The 15,502-nt window shown below is 47.4% G+C and overlaps 1 long non-coding RNA gene across 1 annotated transcript; it reads left to right on the top strand.

Moving 5' to 3' along the window:
* Positions 1-784: 784 nt before the first annotated feature.
* On the top strand, positions 785-9,984 carry LOC309623862. Its single transcript, XR_014241697.1, has 3 exons — positions 785-907; positions 1,704-1,770; positions 2,235-9,984. It is a non-coding gene; the product is annotated as an uncharacterized lncRNA (long non-coding RNA).
* The last annotated feature ends 5,518 nt before the right edge of the window (positions 9,985-15,502 follow it).

Below are 15,502 nucleotides of genomic sequence, written 5' to 3'. Positions count from 1 at the left end.
ACACAGGGCTGGGTGCCCTAGGGCAGTGCTTCCCCCCTTTTCATGTGTGTAGGAACCGCCTGGGGCAGGGTTGGGGGGAGGGTCTGTTAAAAGGCACATTCAGATCAGTGGGGACAAGCAGGGCCTGAGACTCTGCATTCTAACAAGCTCCAAGGGGAGGACAATCCTGCTGGTCCCTGCACACTCTTCCAGTGGCAAGCTCTGTGATGCCACCACCGCTGTTGCCTGCCTGTTTGAAAGAAACATCTTCCCAATCGTTAGGGTGTCCTTGGGACAACCATTTGCCTGGCGTCACCATGAGAAAGCCCTTCGAGAATGCCCAGCTCTTCATTTTAGTCCAGGAAAGGGAAACGTGGAAAGCAAAGGACACACAGCAGGTAGGGTGGGGCTCGGATTCCTTTGCCTTTGCAGCTGCCTTCCCCGCTCCCTACGGCTGACCCCCTGAAGTCCCCAAGTGGGCTATCTCACCGGGTCTCAGACTGTGACCCCCACAATAGGATGGGGGACGCTCTCAGAAGGACCTGAAGATTCAGGCTCAAGTCAACCTTCGTCACAAACCCCAACTTGCCAACTTGGTGTTTTTTTTTGAGCAGCCTTCACAGTTAAGCTCACGTTCCCAGGGTATTATTTTTCCAGGTGGCAAAGGGAAGGCCTTTGCCCTCACAATGTCAGGGATCTCAGAGGAAGCAGAAAGAAAACTGACGTGTGCAGAACTGGTCCCCAGGGCTTCTCCCACGGAGCTGTAAACAGGAAGTTGCAGGTACACTCTTCAGGAACACCCTGGGTTTTTCTGCCGGTTTATTTTGCAGCCATTCTGCCCATTCAGATAAACTGGGGAGAGGATCAGAAACTCACTGAGCCTGTTGGCAGCCCACACCTCCCCCTGCACTGACGCTGGCCAGATTTGGTGATAGCAAGCCTGCTGGGCAAAGATTTGCACCCGGGGAGGGGGCGGGCTGTGGGTAGTGCTACAGGCTGCAGGGATGTGCCCTCTGATTAGTCTAGCCCACTTTCCACCAAATCCCCTCATGCCACCCCACCCCACCGGCCCAAAGAAACATTTCTCAGGGCCATGGAGGTTTGAGAAGCCAACCCCTGGATGTGGCTGCAGCTGGCGTAGCTTTCAACAGCAGGCGAGAGGAGGAAGGGGAGATGGGGTACCCGGGCTCATACCAGGCTGCTGGCTCTAGGCTTTCATTATTGTCCCCTGTTTTCAAAGTTCCAGCTCCAGAGGGGGCTGGGGAGAGCAGAGTTTGGGGATTTGTTCAGCCTAGGTATACATAAATAGCAGCAGACAAAATGTCCTTTATCAGCTATTTCCCAGGAAACAGAAAATTCTTCTCGTCGCCAGATTAATAAAAGGACAGGGAGACAGCCCTCTCTTCTTCCCTCTCCCCCATGCAGAACACTAAGTCACTGTTCTGACACCCACCGGGAAGGTCCCTGTTGGAGAGAAGGCAGGGGTGGGCTGGATGACTTGGGCAGCTGCTAAGAAGACAGGTTCGCTGCCAGCCGGAGCACAGAAATTCTTTCCCAGGAAAGGGGAGGTGACGTAGCCTGCTGGGTAAACTGGAAATTATTAACCACAGGATGAGTAGAATCAAAAAGAGCTGAAAACTGATTGTTGGCTTTACCGGGAGTTGTAAACATGCTAGGAAAAAAAGGACAAATACATTCGAAATTTTTTTTTTTTCCTGAACCAGGAAGCACCATTTGCAATAATTCTGTCAAGTAAAGCTCTCAAGTGTTCTCTCCTGCTGGTATTTCAAGGTTGGTTTTGTTATTTCTTCACACAGATGGCCTAAGAAACACTCACCACACTCAATATATTTTTCTTTTCTTTCTCCCTTTTTTTTTTCGCCCAAAGAATCTGGGTCTTTGTAATCTGCCCATTGCTTATTTTCTTTCTATTTCTGATTTAGATAAAACACTGACTTAAAAGGACCTTCGAGACTATTTACATCACAGGAGAATTTGAGATTCTTTTTTATCATAAAAATAATAGGTCCAACTTCCTGCAGTCATCAACTAACATTTTATCGAGCATTTACAGTGTGTCTGGATATGTGGTAGTTCTATTTTTAAATGGATTTATGTTGTTGTCGTTATTGAGTTGTATGAGTTCTTTACATATTTTGGATATTAACCCTTTATCAGATATATGATTTGCAGATATTTTCTTCCATTCTGTAGGTTGCCTTTTCATTTTGTTGATTCTTTCTTTTGCCATGCAGAATTGTTTTAGTTTGATGCAGTACCCCACATGTTGATTTTTGCTTGTCCAGCAATCCGATTTCTGGGTATTTATCCAAAGGAAATGAAAACAGGGTACCGAAAAGATACCTTCGCTCCCATGTTTATTGCAGCATTATTCACAATAGCCAAGGTATGGAAAGAACCTAAGTGTCCATCAATGATGAATGGATAAAGAAGATGTGGTATACTTACATACAATGGAATATTATTCAGCCATGAGAAAGAAGGAAATCCTGCCATTTGTGACAACATGGATGAAAATGGAGGGCTTTATGCTAAGTGAGATAAGTCAGACAGAGAAAGACAAGTACTGTATGAGACCCCTTATATGTGGAATCTAGAAAAATTGAACTCATTAGAAACAGACAGCAGAATGGTCATTACCAGGGGCTGGGGTAGGGGGGGTGGTGGGAGAACTGGGGAGATGCTGGTCAAAGGGTACAAATTTGCAGTTAGAAGATGAATAAGTTCTGGAGATCTAATGCACAGCATTGTGATTATAGTCAACAATACTGTATTATATACTTTAAAGTTGCTAAGAGACTAGATCTTAAGTGTTCTCACCCCCAGAAAAGAAATGATCATTATTTGACTTATTTGACATGATGGAGGTGTTAGCTAACAGGCTACGGTGGGTATCATAATTACCATAATAAATGTGGTAATTTATTGCAATAAATACAGTAAATGTATCAAATCAACTTACGTGTATACAATGTACACCTTACATTTATACAGTGTAATATGTCAATTACATCTCAATAAAAATAAATTAAAAAGACTGATGTGTGAACAAACCACCCAGAGACTGTATCAAAACACAGAGCCTGAATCAGCTGCTGTGGGGCTCTGGGAGTCTGCATTCCTAACAGCTTCCAGCTGATGCCAATGCTGCTGGCCTCTGGACCACACATGGAGTAGCAAAGCTTATACCCCAATCTCATCTAATCCTCACGTCAGGCTGGTGGAACTGATTTCATCAAAAGAACTTAAGGAGTTTTCCAAATGAGAGGGAGGAAGACAGGCCTGAAACAATCTTCAGTTTTGGAACAGGCAATGCCATCATGGAAAGGTGAGCAGATGTGAATAAGATACCTGTGGGCAGGGGCAGGCCCAGGCTTGAGACATCCTCCTTAGCTACAGAAGACAGAAGTATAGACCTTGGGCTTTGGAGACAGAAAGACACAGATTCAAGTTCCAGCTCTGCCATTCTCCAGCTGGATGGTCCCGGGCAAGTAATGTCACCTCTCTGACCCTTAGCTTCCCCATCTGTAAAATGGGGGTAAAACCTACCACCCAGGGTAAAGAGCAAGTGAGAAACCACATTTCCAGCATTTCACATCTGCCCACCACCTGGTCCCTGCCCCGCACATGGTAGCTATTCACTCATTCAACAAACTTAATGAACACCTACTAATTTTCAGGTCTGTTCTACACACTAAAGAAAGGAAGGAAATAGACTGATGTGGTCGCCATAATAATGACCCAATGACCCCCCAAAATGCCCACGTCAAAATCCTTGGAAATTGTGAATGTGTTATCTTACATGGCAAAAGGGATTTTGTAGGTGTGATTAAGGTTAAGGACACTGAGGTGGGGAGATGAGCCTGGATTATCCAGGTGGATCCAATCTTATCACATGGCAATGAAAGTGGACAAACTTCCACATGTCAAAATGCGAGCAGCATTTCTAAATCTTCCGACCCTACTCTGCTTAGATCCTGCTCAGAGCAACCTTGAGCTTCTGAGAGGAAGTTGGAACCTTCTAAGAACCAAGTGTAGGCTTATGTTCCTCACATCTTGCAGTTCTCATCTGGGTAGCTTTCAATTTGCAGGGGGTGGAAATGACCTTCACCCACTTCCAGTTCCTCTGCAGCTGCTGAGGCCTGAAAAACCCCAGAGTCACGGACACGTGCCCCGTGAGCAGCTGCTCTTTGATTCAAGTCTCTCCAAAGCTGGTTTTCCTTGGAAATCAAGGGAGATTGTGGGATGAGTCTTGAGCAAAATCGAATGCTCCAAGCAACAGAGATTGAACTGGGGCAGGATGGAGGCTGTTCATTCTTAAGAATATCTTTTTCTTGCTTTAATACATGCAAATTTGAGCCCAGACGATTTGGGTATGAAAAGCTACACAATCATATACCAAAATGTGTGTTTTTAGGCCCAAGACATTTTTATGTTCCTGACCTTTGTACAGGTGTGTACATTGCGCTGTATTGCATGGCATCCTGTAGAACGTATGTGGCGTGTCTATGATCCAGTGCATTCAACAGCTGATAATCGTGACCCCATTAAGGAGGCTGACTACTTAGTCACTGCTAAGCATTTCACGTGCATGAGGAGCAGTAACAAGGACAGGACAAGAACAGGAATCCCAACTCTGCCAATTACTGGCTTTGAAACCCTGAGCCAGCTACTTGAATCTCAGTTTCTTCATCAGGAAAATGGGAGCAATATGACCATATTTCATCAGTTCTAAGATGCACAGTTTTTCACATTTTAGCTGCTCTGAAATCAGAACATGCCATACAGCCAACAGAGCTTTAGATGCGATAAAAAATGGTATTACCTGTCCAACAATCTTGTCGTGAGGATTAAAGGAGATCCTTACACTTACAAAATTCTGAGCCTTGGCTCTGACACATAGTCCTAAAATACATATCAGCAACTAACAATTTCTATCTCCAGCGCTGGGCTCTCCCACACCTGTCCAGTGATCATCTTAACTTGTCCAAGTAGGACCTTGATCTCCTTGCCCCATGCCTGCTCCTGCCCAGTCTTTCCCTTCTTAGTAAACCGTACCACCTTTCACCAGCTGCTCAAGGCCAGAAATGTAAGAGTCATTCCTGAGTCCTCTTTCCCTCATCCCTGGGGCAAAATCCATCCCATCCCCTAATTCCGTGAGCTCCATCTTCAAAATACATCAGGAAATTGACCACTTCTCCCCACCCCTACTTCTACCACCTTGGCCAGAGGCACCATCCCCTGTTGCCTTTGCTGTCACAACAGCTTCCTGACCCGGCTCCCGGCTTCCACCCTTGCTGTGTTCCCTCCCACTCTCCAACCGCACAGCACCCAAAGGATCCTTTAAAAGCTAAGTCCCTCCCCTGCTCGGAACCCTACTAGCCTCTGTCCCACTCAGGGCACAATCCACACCTTCACCTGCTACAAAGCCCTGCAGGACCTGGCCTCTCTGACCTCACATCCTCCCTCCCATGATGCTTCCCCCTGGCTAACATGTCCCTTCCACTCTGGCCACCTTGCTGTCCCTTGCACTTGCCAAGTTCATTCCTGACTCAGAGCCTTCACAGTTGCTATTCCCTCTGCCTGGCATGCTGTTCCCTCCCCTCCTTCAGGTTTCTACATTTATGTACAAGAAACAATTATGTACTCATTTGTTTATTGCCTCTCTCTCCTCCTAGAATAAAAGCCCCTCGAGGATGTCAGAGACTAACCGTCTTGTTCGCTGCTGTTTATCTTCAGCACTCAACAGTGCCTGGCATATAGTAGATGTGCAACATATATGTGTGTTGAGTGACTGAGTGAATGAATTAGTATGCATTAGGTATGCTTTCTAGACATATGAGGATATGCATGTGTATATGTTGTTATATGCACATATATTTACATACACACACTATTCATATCTGTATGTCTATATTCATATCCCTATCTATATCTATATTTATCTGTAAAACACAAAGCAGAACATACTCATTCACAAAGGGATACAAGATTTTATTTCTGGCTCTGTATTCATGGAGGAATTCTAGAGGCAAAACAATGTTGTATTTGAAGAAACATAAGCCCAAGGTCATACAGCTACCAGGTCCATCAGAAGCCACTTTCCTAACTGCACTGGATTGCCTCTTAAAAGTCTCAGCATAAACTATGGGGAAGGAAAAAATAATAGCCAAAGAATGTTAGAGCTAGAAGGCTCTTCAAGACCTTCTAGCCCAGAGTCAACAAAATGTGTCCTACCACTTTCCCCTCTTGTGCCCTTGGCAGACATCACCAATAGATCACAGTACTTTCGCCCACTGAACTTCTGAGTCCTTCTTAACATATTGCTCCAGGCAGCCTCTGCCACTTAACTGAAATGATCTGCTGTCCCAGATCTGGCCCACCCCAATCAATTTTTGGATTGAGATTCTGAGGCCCAGAGAGGAGCCATTATTTATCCCAAATTTCATAGCATGCCAGAGGCAAAGCCCAGGTCACCATGCTGGACACCTAGTTTATGTTCCCAAGCTGGAAGGGAACTTAGAGATTATCTTTAATATGAAATCACATAGTCAGAAAGTCATTTTTTTAAAAAAGATCTTTCGTTACTTCTGATTACTTCAAAAGATTTTAATCATTTGCAGCCAAAGGCAACTCACTAGTAAAATGAGCTCAGGAATCAGACCACTCCTGGCTGCCAGGAAGTTGCTAAATAGAACCAATTTAGCAATCAAGAGACCAAGAAGAACGTCCTGCCTTTGAGGAGACCAAGAGACAGTTCAGCAAAAATAGAAAGGGGCTGAACAGCTTGAATGGTGGAAAGTGAAGGAAGAGAAACACATTTTCCAACTAAAAATGGAATCACAACTGTGTTCAGATTCCACCCCTTAGGCAAGGTAACCCTATCCTCAGCTCAAGACTAAATCCCAATTGTCCAAGCCAAACATGCAGTCCCACTCTTCTGACAATAAAACGTACAAAACTGCATGTGACAAAATTCTGACCATAGTCCTGCTGCAGCACTCGGGAAAGTCTGCTCACTTTTAAAATGAGAAACACAGAGAAATTCAGTCTCTTTTGCTTATGGCAAAAAGTTGTTGCAACTGAGTGTGATGACTGGGCTGTGGCAGCCACCTTGGCACCATGAGGGAAACAGGCTAAGGCAGGACTGACAGGCCTAAGATGCCAGAGCAGTGGGATAGAAGGAAACCGGATGCTTGGTAACATGAAGAACCAGGGAGTCAACAGGCCCTGAAGACACTCTACATTGAAGCATAGATCCTCCTTTGTTTAAACTGTTCTGAGTTAGGGTTTCTGTTACGTGCTCCCCAAAGCATCCTAACTGGCACATGAAATCACCTCTCCTTTCCTTCTAGAGATTCAAACAGGCCTAGTCAAAGCTCCAGACCTCTCCCAACTCGCAGGCATTGCACTCCCACCCTCCCAATCGTATAAAGACAGAGCAGATCCTTATATCCAAAGGCAGCTGGGAAAGCTCTACCATTACCAAAATGTATTCCTGGTGTCTGAATACCACTCTGAGTGAGGCATGGTTCTCTTTAGGTAGGCAAAAGGTCCTGGGATAGAATAAGTCCCCTAATTGTGAAGGAATTAATCATATCTCTTTCTTCTTGTAAGAAACGTGGGCAATGTGTATTACTGGAGAAGCAGGTGCCAAGACGGGAGCAAATGTACAGGGGTTTTATTAAAGGAAATGCCCATGGGATTAATGGGGGAGAGAGCGAGGGCTTGGACAGCAGTCAGACCATGATGCTCTCTAACCCTGAGGGAGGGAGAGAGGGAAGATTGGGTGGATATGTCCTAGGCTGTTGTGCTATCACAATGGTTTGGAGGGCTGTGCTTGAGCCAAAGTCTACCGTCAGAGGAGTCCTATGTCTGCCAGGGATGGCCCACCTTTGTTTTTCCGCCACACAGATGCAGCAGGGGCCCTTAGTCACTTACACACCCTGTAAGCAGAGGGCTGCAAGGGGCATTCCCTGGCTGTCACAGGCAGCTCGGGAAGAAAAAATGGGCTCGCGGGGTGGGGGAGAAGGAGACACGGGGGTCCAGCCGGAGATCAAAGTCTGTGTGATGGTCATGTGCCCTGCCACCCACGGACTCAGTCAACCTCCTTCAGTGACGTTAGCTCAGTGCACCTATGTGTCACCTGGGTACCTGGTTGTTGTCACTGTTGTGGGAATTCAAGGCCATGGTGTGGTGTGGGCTAGGGTGGCATGAGAGGAAGCTGGGCTCACAAGGTCCAGGAGCCACAGCACCTGGGTATTATTAGTGTCACTCTGGACTCTCAAGGGCCATGCACTTTGGGGCAGTTTGAGGCAATCCACCTGGTGAACCCCAGCTGACCTCTGACTTATTCATTGTATTGGAAGGATATAAGCTCGAGTGCTGCATCGGAGATGCAAAGACACAGTGGCTTAAAGGAGAGAGCAGTCAACATGTCCCCACATATCGGGGCAAGTGCAATGTGGGAACTGGGGCCCAGGCTCCCACACTCTTGTTGCTCTGTCCTCCTTGGAGCACTGCAGAATCATATCGATGGAATAATGCTTTGGCAGCACATGTACATGCCAGGCCCCATTCTAAACGCTTTATAGCTGTGACTCTTTTAGATAGTAGTATCTCAGTTTTACAGAAAACACAGAGGTTGAATCACCAGCTCCACCATCTGTGCTCCTGGCGACCATACCCTTCAGTAAGATGCGCGGGGTGAGGCGGGAGCAGTGCATGCCCTCCCCTCTTTAAGGACACAAGACAGACACCATTAGTCAGATGGCCACTCTTGGCTACGTGGCCGCAAGGATGGCTGAGAAATGCCGTCTTCGGCTGGGCAGGCCTGGGCAACGTCTCCAGTGAAATTTCTACTCCTCTGCCTGGAATGGCTCTCCCAATCTTTTTGTCATGATTTAGTCTCCGTTTACCATCATTCAAGACTCAGTTCAGTTCATCTTCACTGGGAAGACACTCCCATTCCCCACACTGGCTGGGTTAATGCCCACCCCCACCCCAGGCTCCCGTAAGTTTCTGAGATTCCTTCTATTTCAGCTCTTATCGTATGTTATTGTAAGATCCTCCCTGGGCCCAACAGGCCAACAGACGTTGTTCGGCCCACAGAGTGTTTTAAAGAAGACAGAAAAGAAAAATCATACAAAATTCCAAATATTTGTTTTCTCCTTGACAATCATAAAGTACAGCCATACTGAGCAGTTACTCTCGTGTAGGAACAGTCAACTGGGACTGAGTGGCTCCCTAATCCCTGTGCAGAGGACACAGAACTTTTCACGCAGACCCAACAACTCCCTACTGTCTCACGCCCTGTCTGCTTCATTTATTTATGTTGCCTGCCTGGCCCCTGTAAGAAGGAGGAAGGAAACCCCTGGACCACGGATTTCTTTGGGGGCAAGGTGCATTTCTTCTGGGTGTACCTTGCACTTGGCACACGGTACGTGCTCAAACGCACTCACTGAGCCTGTGACTAGATCCACGGAAACATTCAGGATTAAATTGCATTGTGGCACCGGCTTACACTCCACCCACCCCTCACCCCAAAGGATTTATATTTAATTGTCTTTGCAGAATCGGAGCCTGCGAGCAACTTCACACTGGAGACCCTTCCCAAACGTTAGAAATGCAGCAGCTTGGCCGGCCTCGTGCTCCAGCCTATCAATAGTCAGGCTGTCTCTGGTAGTGTCTCCTGGGCAGCCGCATTGTTCTTAGTGGCAGAGAAGCAAAGGCGACCTTCTAAGTCCGACCTTCCCCCTGCTTTGCTTAACCCTCCCTGGCGCCCTCCCTCGCATCTCTTTCTCTGCATGGCACGCCCCACTGTCTATTCTGCAGGATGGTTATTTATTTATTTTTTTTGTCAGCACTCATCAGTGTGGTGGGGATGGGAAATAAGAGCCCTGGCCCATGTGAAAGTGCTTTACCGGGGTCTCCAGGGAGAATCCTGTGCTGCTTGCAGCGCCAGAGGTCACCGTCACCTTGGCCTTGAGGTGGCCTGTTTACCAAAGTGAAATGAAGATATCAGTCAGATGTCAGGGAAATGCTAATGGCGGGCGCCGGGCAGGGAGCTGGGTGCGTGACTGGCTGGGCCCCGCTATCCCTTCCTTCCCAGTTCTGCAGCACAAAAGCCTCGGTGACTTAGCAACTCCGATAAGAGGTCAATAGGCAAATGTCAGGTCCCTGATTGAATGCTCCTCTTGGCCCGGTTGCAGAGCCTTCCAGACTGCCTCTCTCCCTTTTCCACACCCCTCCATACATCTATTCAACGGGAGGAAGGGAAAGTGTTTGTTTGAAACCCTGGCCCACCCTTTCCCTATCTCTGGCAGGAAAGAAAGCCTCATCCCTCGGGTCCCAACGTCTGCAAGCACAATGAGAACCGGCATCGTTATCCCTCGGCCATAGATGGGAAAAGCGGGGTGTTGACCATGGCTCATCACTTAGGAGGATGGATGGGACTGGATTCTGCAGCGGCAAAGGACAGGAAACAGTGGAGCCCTGTTTACGGCTGTGTGATAGATAAGCACAGCCGTGCAGCCTCCCCACACTGGGCCTCATTAAGAAGTCACTACCTGAAACAGGACCCCAGCGTCATGAGGCCCAAGATGAAGCAGGCCTATTAGGTCTGTCTCCCAGGGGAGCAGCTCCTTTTCACATTCCTTCTATTGCTTTTCCACCCTGGGGGTTAACATCTGAGATGCGCTTCCCCTGCTCTGGTCCAGGGAGTCAGGCTATACCTCTGCTAGAGCTGGCCAGCACCCCAAAATCTTCAGGCACCCCATCATCTTCAGACAGCCCCCTTTCCGCCCTCCCAACTTCAGCTGGCTCCTCCTTTGGGCTCTTTTGTGAGAAGCTAAAGAGTTACTTTGTTTGTATTCAACACCCAGGTCTTTCTGCAAACTCTTCTTGCTCCCCAGTCAGCAAACTGCTTCGTTCCTTCTCTGGGCTTTTTCCTCCAGCCCTGCATTTGTCACACTAAACCCCTCCCTTCAGGGAGCCCTGCCCTGCTCCTTTCTAAAGCTAGACCACTCTCTAGTCTGTTGATGGCATTTCAGGGCAAAACAACAGGAAAATGATGATCTCTTCCACATTTCCAGAATCAAGTTTAAATTATCACCAGCTTGCTAAGGCTCTCCTTGCCGCCTGTGAAAGAGCAGTGTTAAAAATGTGGTTTCATTTTTCCTGCCACAAGGGTGGGGATTGAAAAGAAAAGCCCCCTGGTTCCTTCCAAGCCTGAGAGCAGAACTTTGGGGTCCGTCGGCCATGACAAGTTCCTTTTGTTCCCACCGGTCACCGACTTTGTGATCATTTGGTGAACACCGCCAGTAGGATTTTGCAGCAGGAGTGCACAGTCCTGCAGAGAGGGTAAAACCAAGAGAGCAGTGCTCACCAGCAACCCAGCAACGGGGACTCAGGAGTTCTTGTAAAGCTTGGAGGATGCCTGACGAGCTCCCCTGTGGGAAACATGGCCTGGGAGGCAAGGATGGCAGGAGATGAAGTCCCTGGTTTGATGCATGCGCATTCTCCCTTCTCATATTTCACGGGAAATGGGGAGTGTCTGGGTGGTGCTGAGCATGGCACAGACCGTAGAGAAAATCACCCACTTAAAGCTCAGGAAAAACAGTGACAAACAGAGCAGTCTCAAACCATTTTCTCTTCTTCAGGAAATCAAGTGATGTCTAGAAGGACTGGCCCTGCGTGTGTTTGGGTTTTTCGGAGGATGGAGGGTTCCACAGGACCACAGGGACCGGGGACTCTTGTGGAATAAGTGGGAGGCCTCACACTTATCCCTATCTGCTGGCTATTTTCCCTTTGTGCCCTCCACCCACCCCCAGAGCGATTCCCAGCCCTGGAAGGTTGACCCCTCTGGACTGTGTCACTCAGTCTCACTCAGCCTCTGGTTTCTGGTTGTTTGCCCAACAGGAGGCACTAAAAAGAAACGGGAAGTGAGGAAGGGAGAGAGGTTGGGGCATTTCTTCCCCGTTGCCATCTTCCTAAGGCACAGGTCTCTGGCAGTTGTGTGACTCTTCAGACCTGGGGATGGTAATGGCTTCTGCTATTATTAGTTGTATCAGTTATCTACTGCTACATAACAAATCACTCCAAATGTAGGGATTCAAGGCAATCATCATTTATTTGCAGATGATTCTGCAGTCAGGGCTGGGCTCATCTGGGCAGTTCTTCTGCTGGTCAGGGAATCACTCATATAGCTGCCATCGTCTGACAGGTTGACTAGGTGGATGACCTGATTGGGGATTGGTGCTGTCTGTTGGCTGGGTGCCTTGGTTCTCCTCTGCGTGGCCTCTCATCGTCTAGTAGGCTAGACTAGGCTTCTGTACCTGGAAGTCCAGGTCATCTTCCAAGAAGATGAAAGCAGAAGTTGCAAGGCTTCCAGAAGCCTTGCTTTGGACCTCTCACGACACCACTTCTAGCACTAGCACAACACCACTTCTAGCACTTGACCAAAGCAAGTCCCAAGACTAGGCCAGAGTCAGGGAGTGGGAAAATGGACTTCGTCTTTGAATAGGAGCAACTGCAAAGTCTTTTTGCAAAGGGGCCTGGATACTGGAGTGGGAAGAATCTGTGACCATAACTTGCAATCTAGCACCATAGTTTTTGGATACCTCAAATTCTTTGGTTCTCTTAATTTTCCATTCCCATGTGAGTGGTGCCTTCATTAATCTCTCTTCAATAGAATCATCTGAATGAAGTTCTATTTCCTGCCAGGACCCTGGTAAATATACCTTACGACAGTAGCACTATCTCCGTTCACTGTATAGTTATTATTGCCATTGTTGTTGACATGTAGCCCTTGACTTGCTAGCAGTTTGATTTGCAGAGTCACACTTATATCCTTTGTGCATTTACAACTGTGGCATTTCAGGTCCAATGCAGCCCTACTCATATGAAGAAAAGCTGTCTCATCGGGAGCAGCTAACACTTTTCCAGCATGCACTATGGCCCAAACACTGTCTGAGAATTCTGTGTGGTCAAGATCTGACTCGATGCACACAGTAGCCCTGAGAAGGAGACACCACCTACAGAAGAACAAACTAAGGCACTGAGAGGCTAATTAATTGGCTCAAAGCCACACAGCAATTGGGAGAATGACTGTCAAAATCTTCTCAAAGAAAATTTTCTGATTTTTTTGGCACTGATATTTTTTCAGCTTGTGAAGAGTGAGAAATCACAAAGAATTTAAGAAATTTGAATGTTGTCCAGCATCACATGCAATAATATGGGCATGATTTGTTCTCCTTTGTACAGCGTAATTGATAACCGTGTCAGAATGCTACGAAATATGTAGTGCGTAGGTATATAGCATGTCTTAAATTTATCCCTGTGTATGTTGATTTTTGTAGACAGATAGGCATCAGACCTGTGGTCTGGAATGCATCCCTGAAAATAAGACATGGCTTATATTATTTTGCCTTGCCTCACAGTTACACAACACAGACTGTGGCTATTCCACTATATTCCACTGGGGGTTTGCTTTGAGTATCCACCGTGCTCAAGTCCACTCTCACTGGCTTGTTATTGCAGGGCTACTGGTGCTCAAAAAATCAGACCCTTGCCCACAGGTGAGTTTCTGGGGCCTGGTTAGTAAAACATATGTCAGAGAGCACTCAAACCTCCATCCAGCTCTCCACTGGGGTGTGGCTCTCAATGTCCAGAATAAGCAAAACCCTAGAAATATTTTCTTGAAGAAGGGCACCGTATTTGTTTTGTGGAAGGTGTCTCTGTCATTGGAAGATAAAATGATTCCATTCTCCCACCTGGAGTGCCTGAGTAGCTTTCTGATTGGCAGCCCTGCTTCTTGCCTTGTGTCCATCCAATCCATCCTCCATCCAGAAAGCGGAGTGATACTCTTAAAACATAAATCAGGTCATCTGTCTCTCCCCTGCCTCCAAACTACCACAACACATTCAGCATCTCCCTCAGACTCCTTCCTATGATTGTGCCTACTTCTCCGACTTCATCTCATGCCCTTTCCCCCTTGGTCACCCAGGCTCCGGCCACACATGCTTCCTCGCTGCTTAACAGACATGCCAAGATCACTCCCTGCTCAGAGGCTCTGCACTTGCTGTTTCTTCTACCTAGGAGGCTGTTCCCTCAGATCTCTGTGTGGCTGGCTCCTTCTCATTGTCTCGCCTTGAATGCCACCTCCACCGAGAAGCCCTCCCTTCTTGCTCTTTCACATCACTCAGTAATCACAGCACTCGTCACTAGCAGTATCTTTCTAGTTACTTAGCTGTGCACTTTCTTTTCCCCGTGAGCAGATGAGCTCCATGAGAGGAGTAGCACTGTCTGGGGTCACAGACACAACCCACCGATTCTGGGTCCGTCTCCAGGTGGCTCCCCATTCACAGTTCTAGCCACAGCACCAGCCTGCTTCTGGAACAAGTGCTGGCATTTTGTTCTCAGCAGCTTTGGAAACCAGATCTCATTCCCAAACCTCGTGACTCAGTCGGCAGCAAGAGAGAAGGCTGGGCTGGGGACACAAGGGTGCCTTCAGTCTTCAGAGAGATAGCAGCCCTCCAAGGAACCAAGCCACAGATAAAGCCTGAGAATCAGTCCCGAGGGCTGCCCTATTCGCTGGAAACTGACCCCCTCCTAAACCCTGCCAGCTCTCAGCATCTCATGCACTCGGCTATCTCCCAGCCTTTTGAACGTGCCAGTATCGCCTAGCTACGGAATTACCACGCAGATAGGGCTCCAGGGATGAAATTAGATTTCCCTTTGCAGAACAAAGACAAACACACATTCCTCTAGCTCATCCTGGGAGAGCTGCATTGGGAGGGCCTGCTTCGGGGCCAGGCATTGAAAGCCCATGGGCTGTCTTGCTTGCTTCAGCAGTTCCTGGCAAAGTGCAACGGAGTTCTCCGGCTTTGAAATCTAATTGCCTGCCCATGGCTGTGAATCCATCTCCAAAGGCAAAAAAAAAAAAAAAAAAAAAAAATGTTTTAAGTGAGGGTGTGAGGGGGACGGGGACAGTTCTCACGGAACCAGCCGAGATGAACCCATTTAAGCTTTGGCATGATACCTTTGGGGGAGGCCAATTTTTAATACTCTAGTCTGAGAAGCTCCTGTTTAAAAGAGAAAGATCCATAAATGCAGCTTCTGTCAGTAATGAGAAAATGGAAATCACAGGCAAAATCAGAAAACTCATTCCCCCAGAATCTTAATGATCTCCAGAATAATTGTGCTGGTTTCTCAAATCAAGGAGTGAATGGTGACAGCTCCGGATTTTCCTATGAGGGTCAGATGGGTTCATGTTTTTTTAATTGGGCTCATTTCTAAGCCATGTGCTTGTCATGATACCTTAATCCCTTCGCTGTCCCCCAGAAAAATGCTTTCTCTCTCCGTGTTTCCCTCAAACAAATGCAGCTTCTCAAAGGCGATATGAGCCTCCCTCTCTTGCAAACAGATTTCTTATCATATGACTGCTCTGCTGTGAGTGAACCTGCATTTCTCTTGCATAAGAGAGCAATTTCCTGAAGGTAAA

This window comes from Balaenoptera borealis (genome assembly GCF_965194805.1).
Source record: "Balaenoptera borealis genome assembly, chromosome: 2".
Lineage (NCBI taxonomy): Eukaryota > Metazoa > Chordata > Mammalia > Artiodactyla > Balaenopteridae > Balaenoptera > Balaenoptera borealis.
This window is presented reverse-complemented; position numbering and strand designations above follow the sequence as displayed.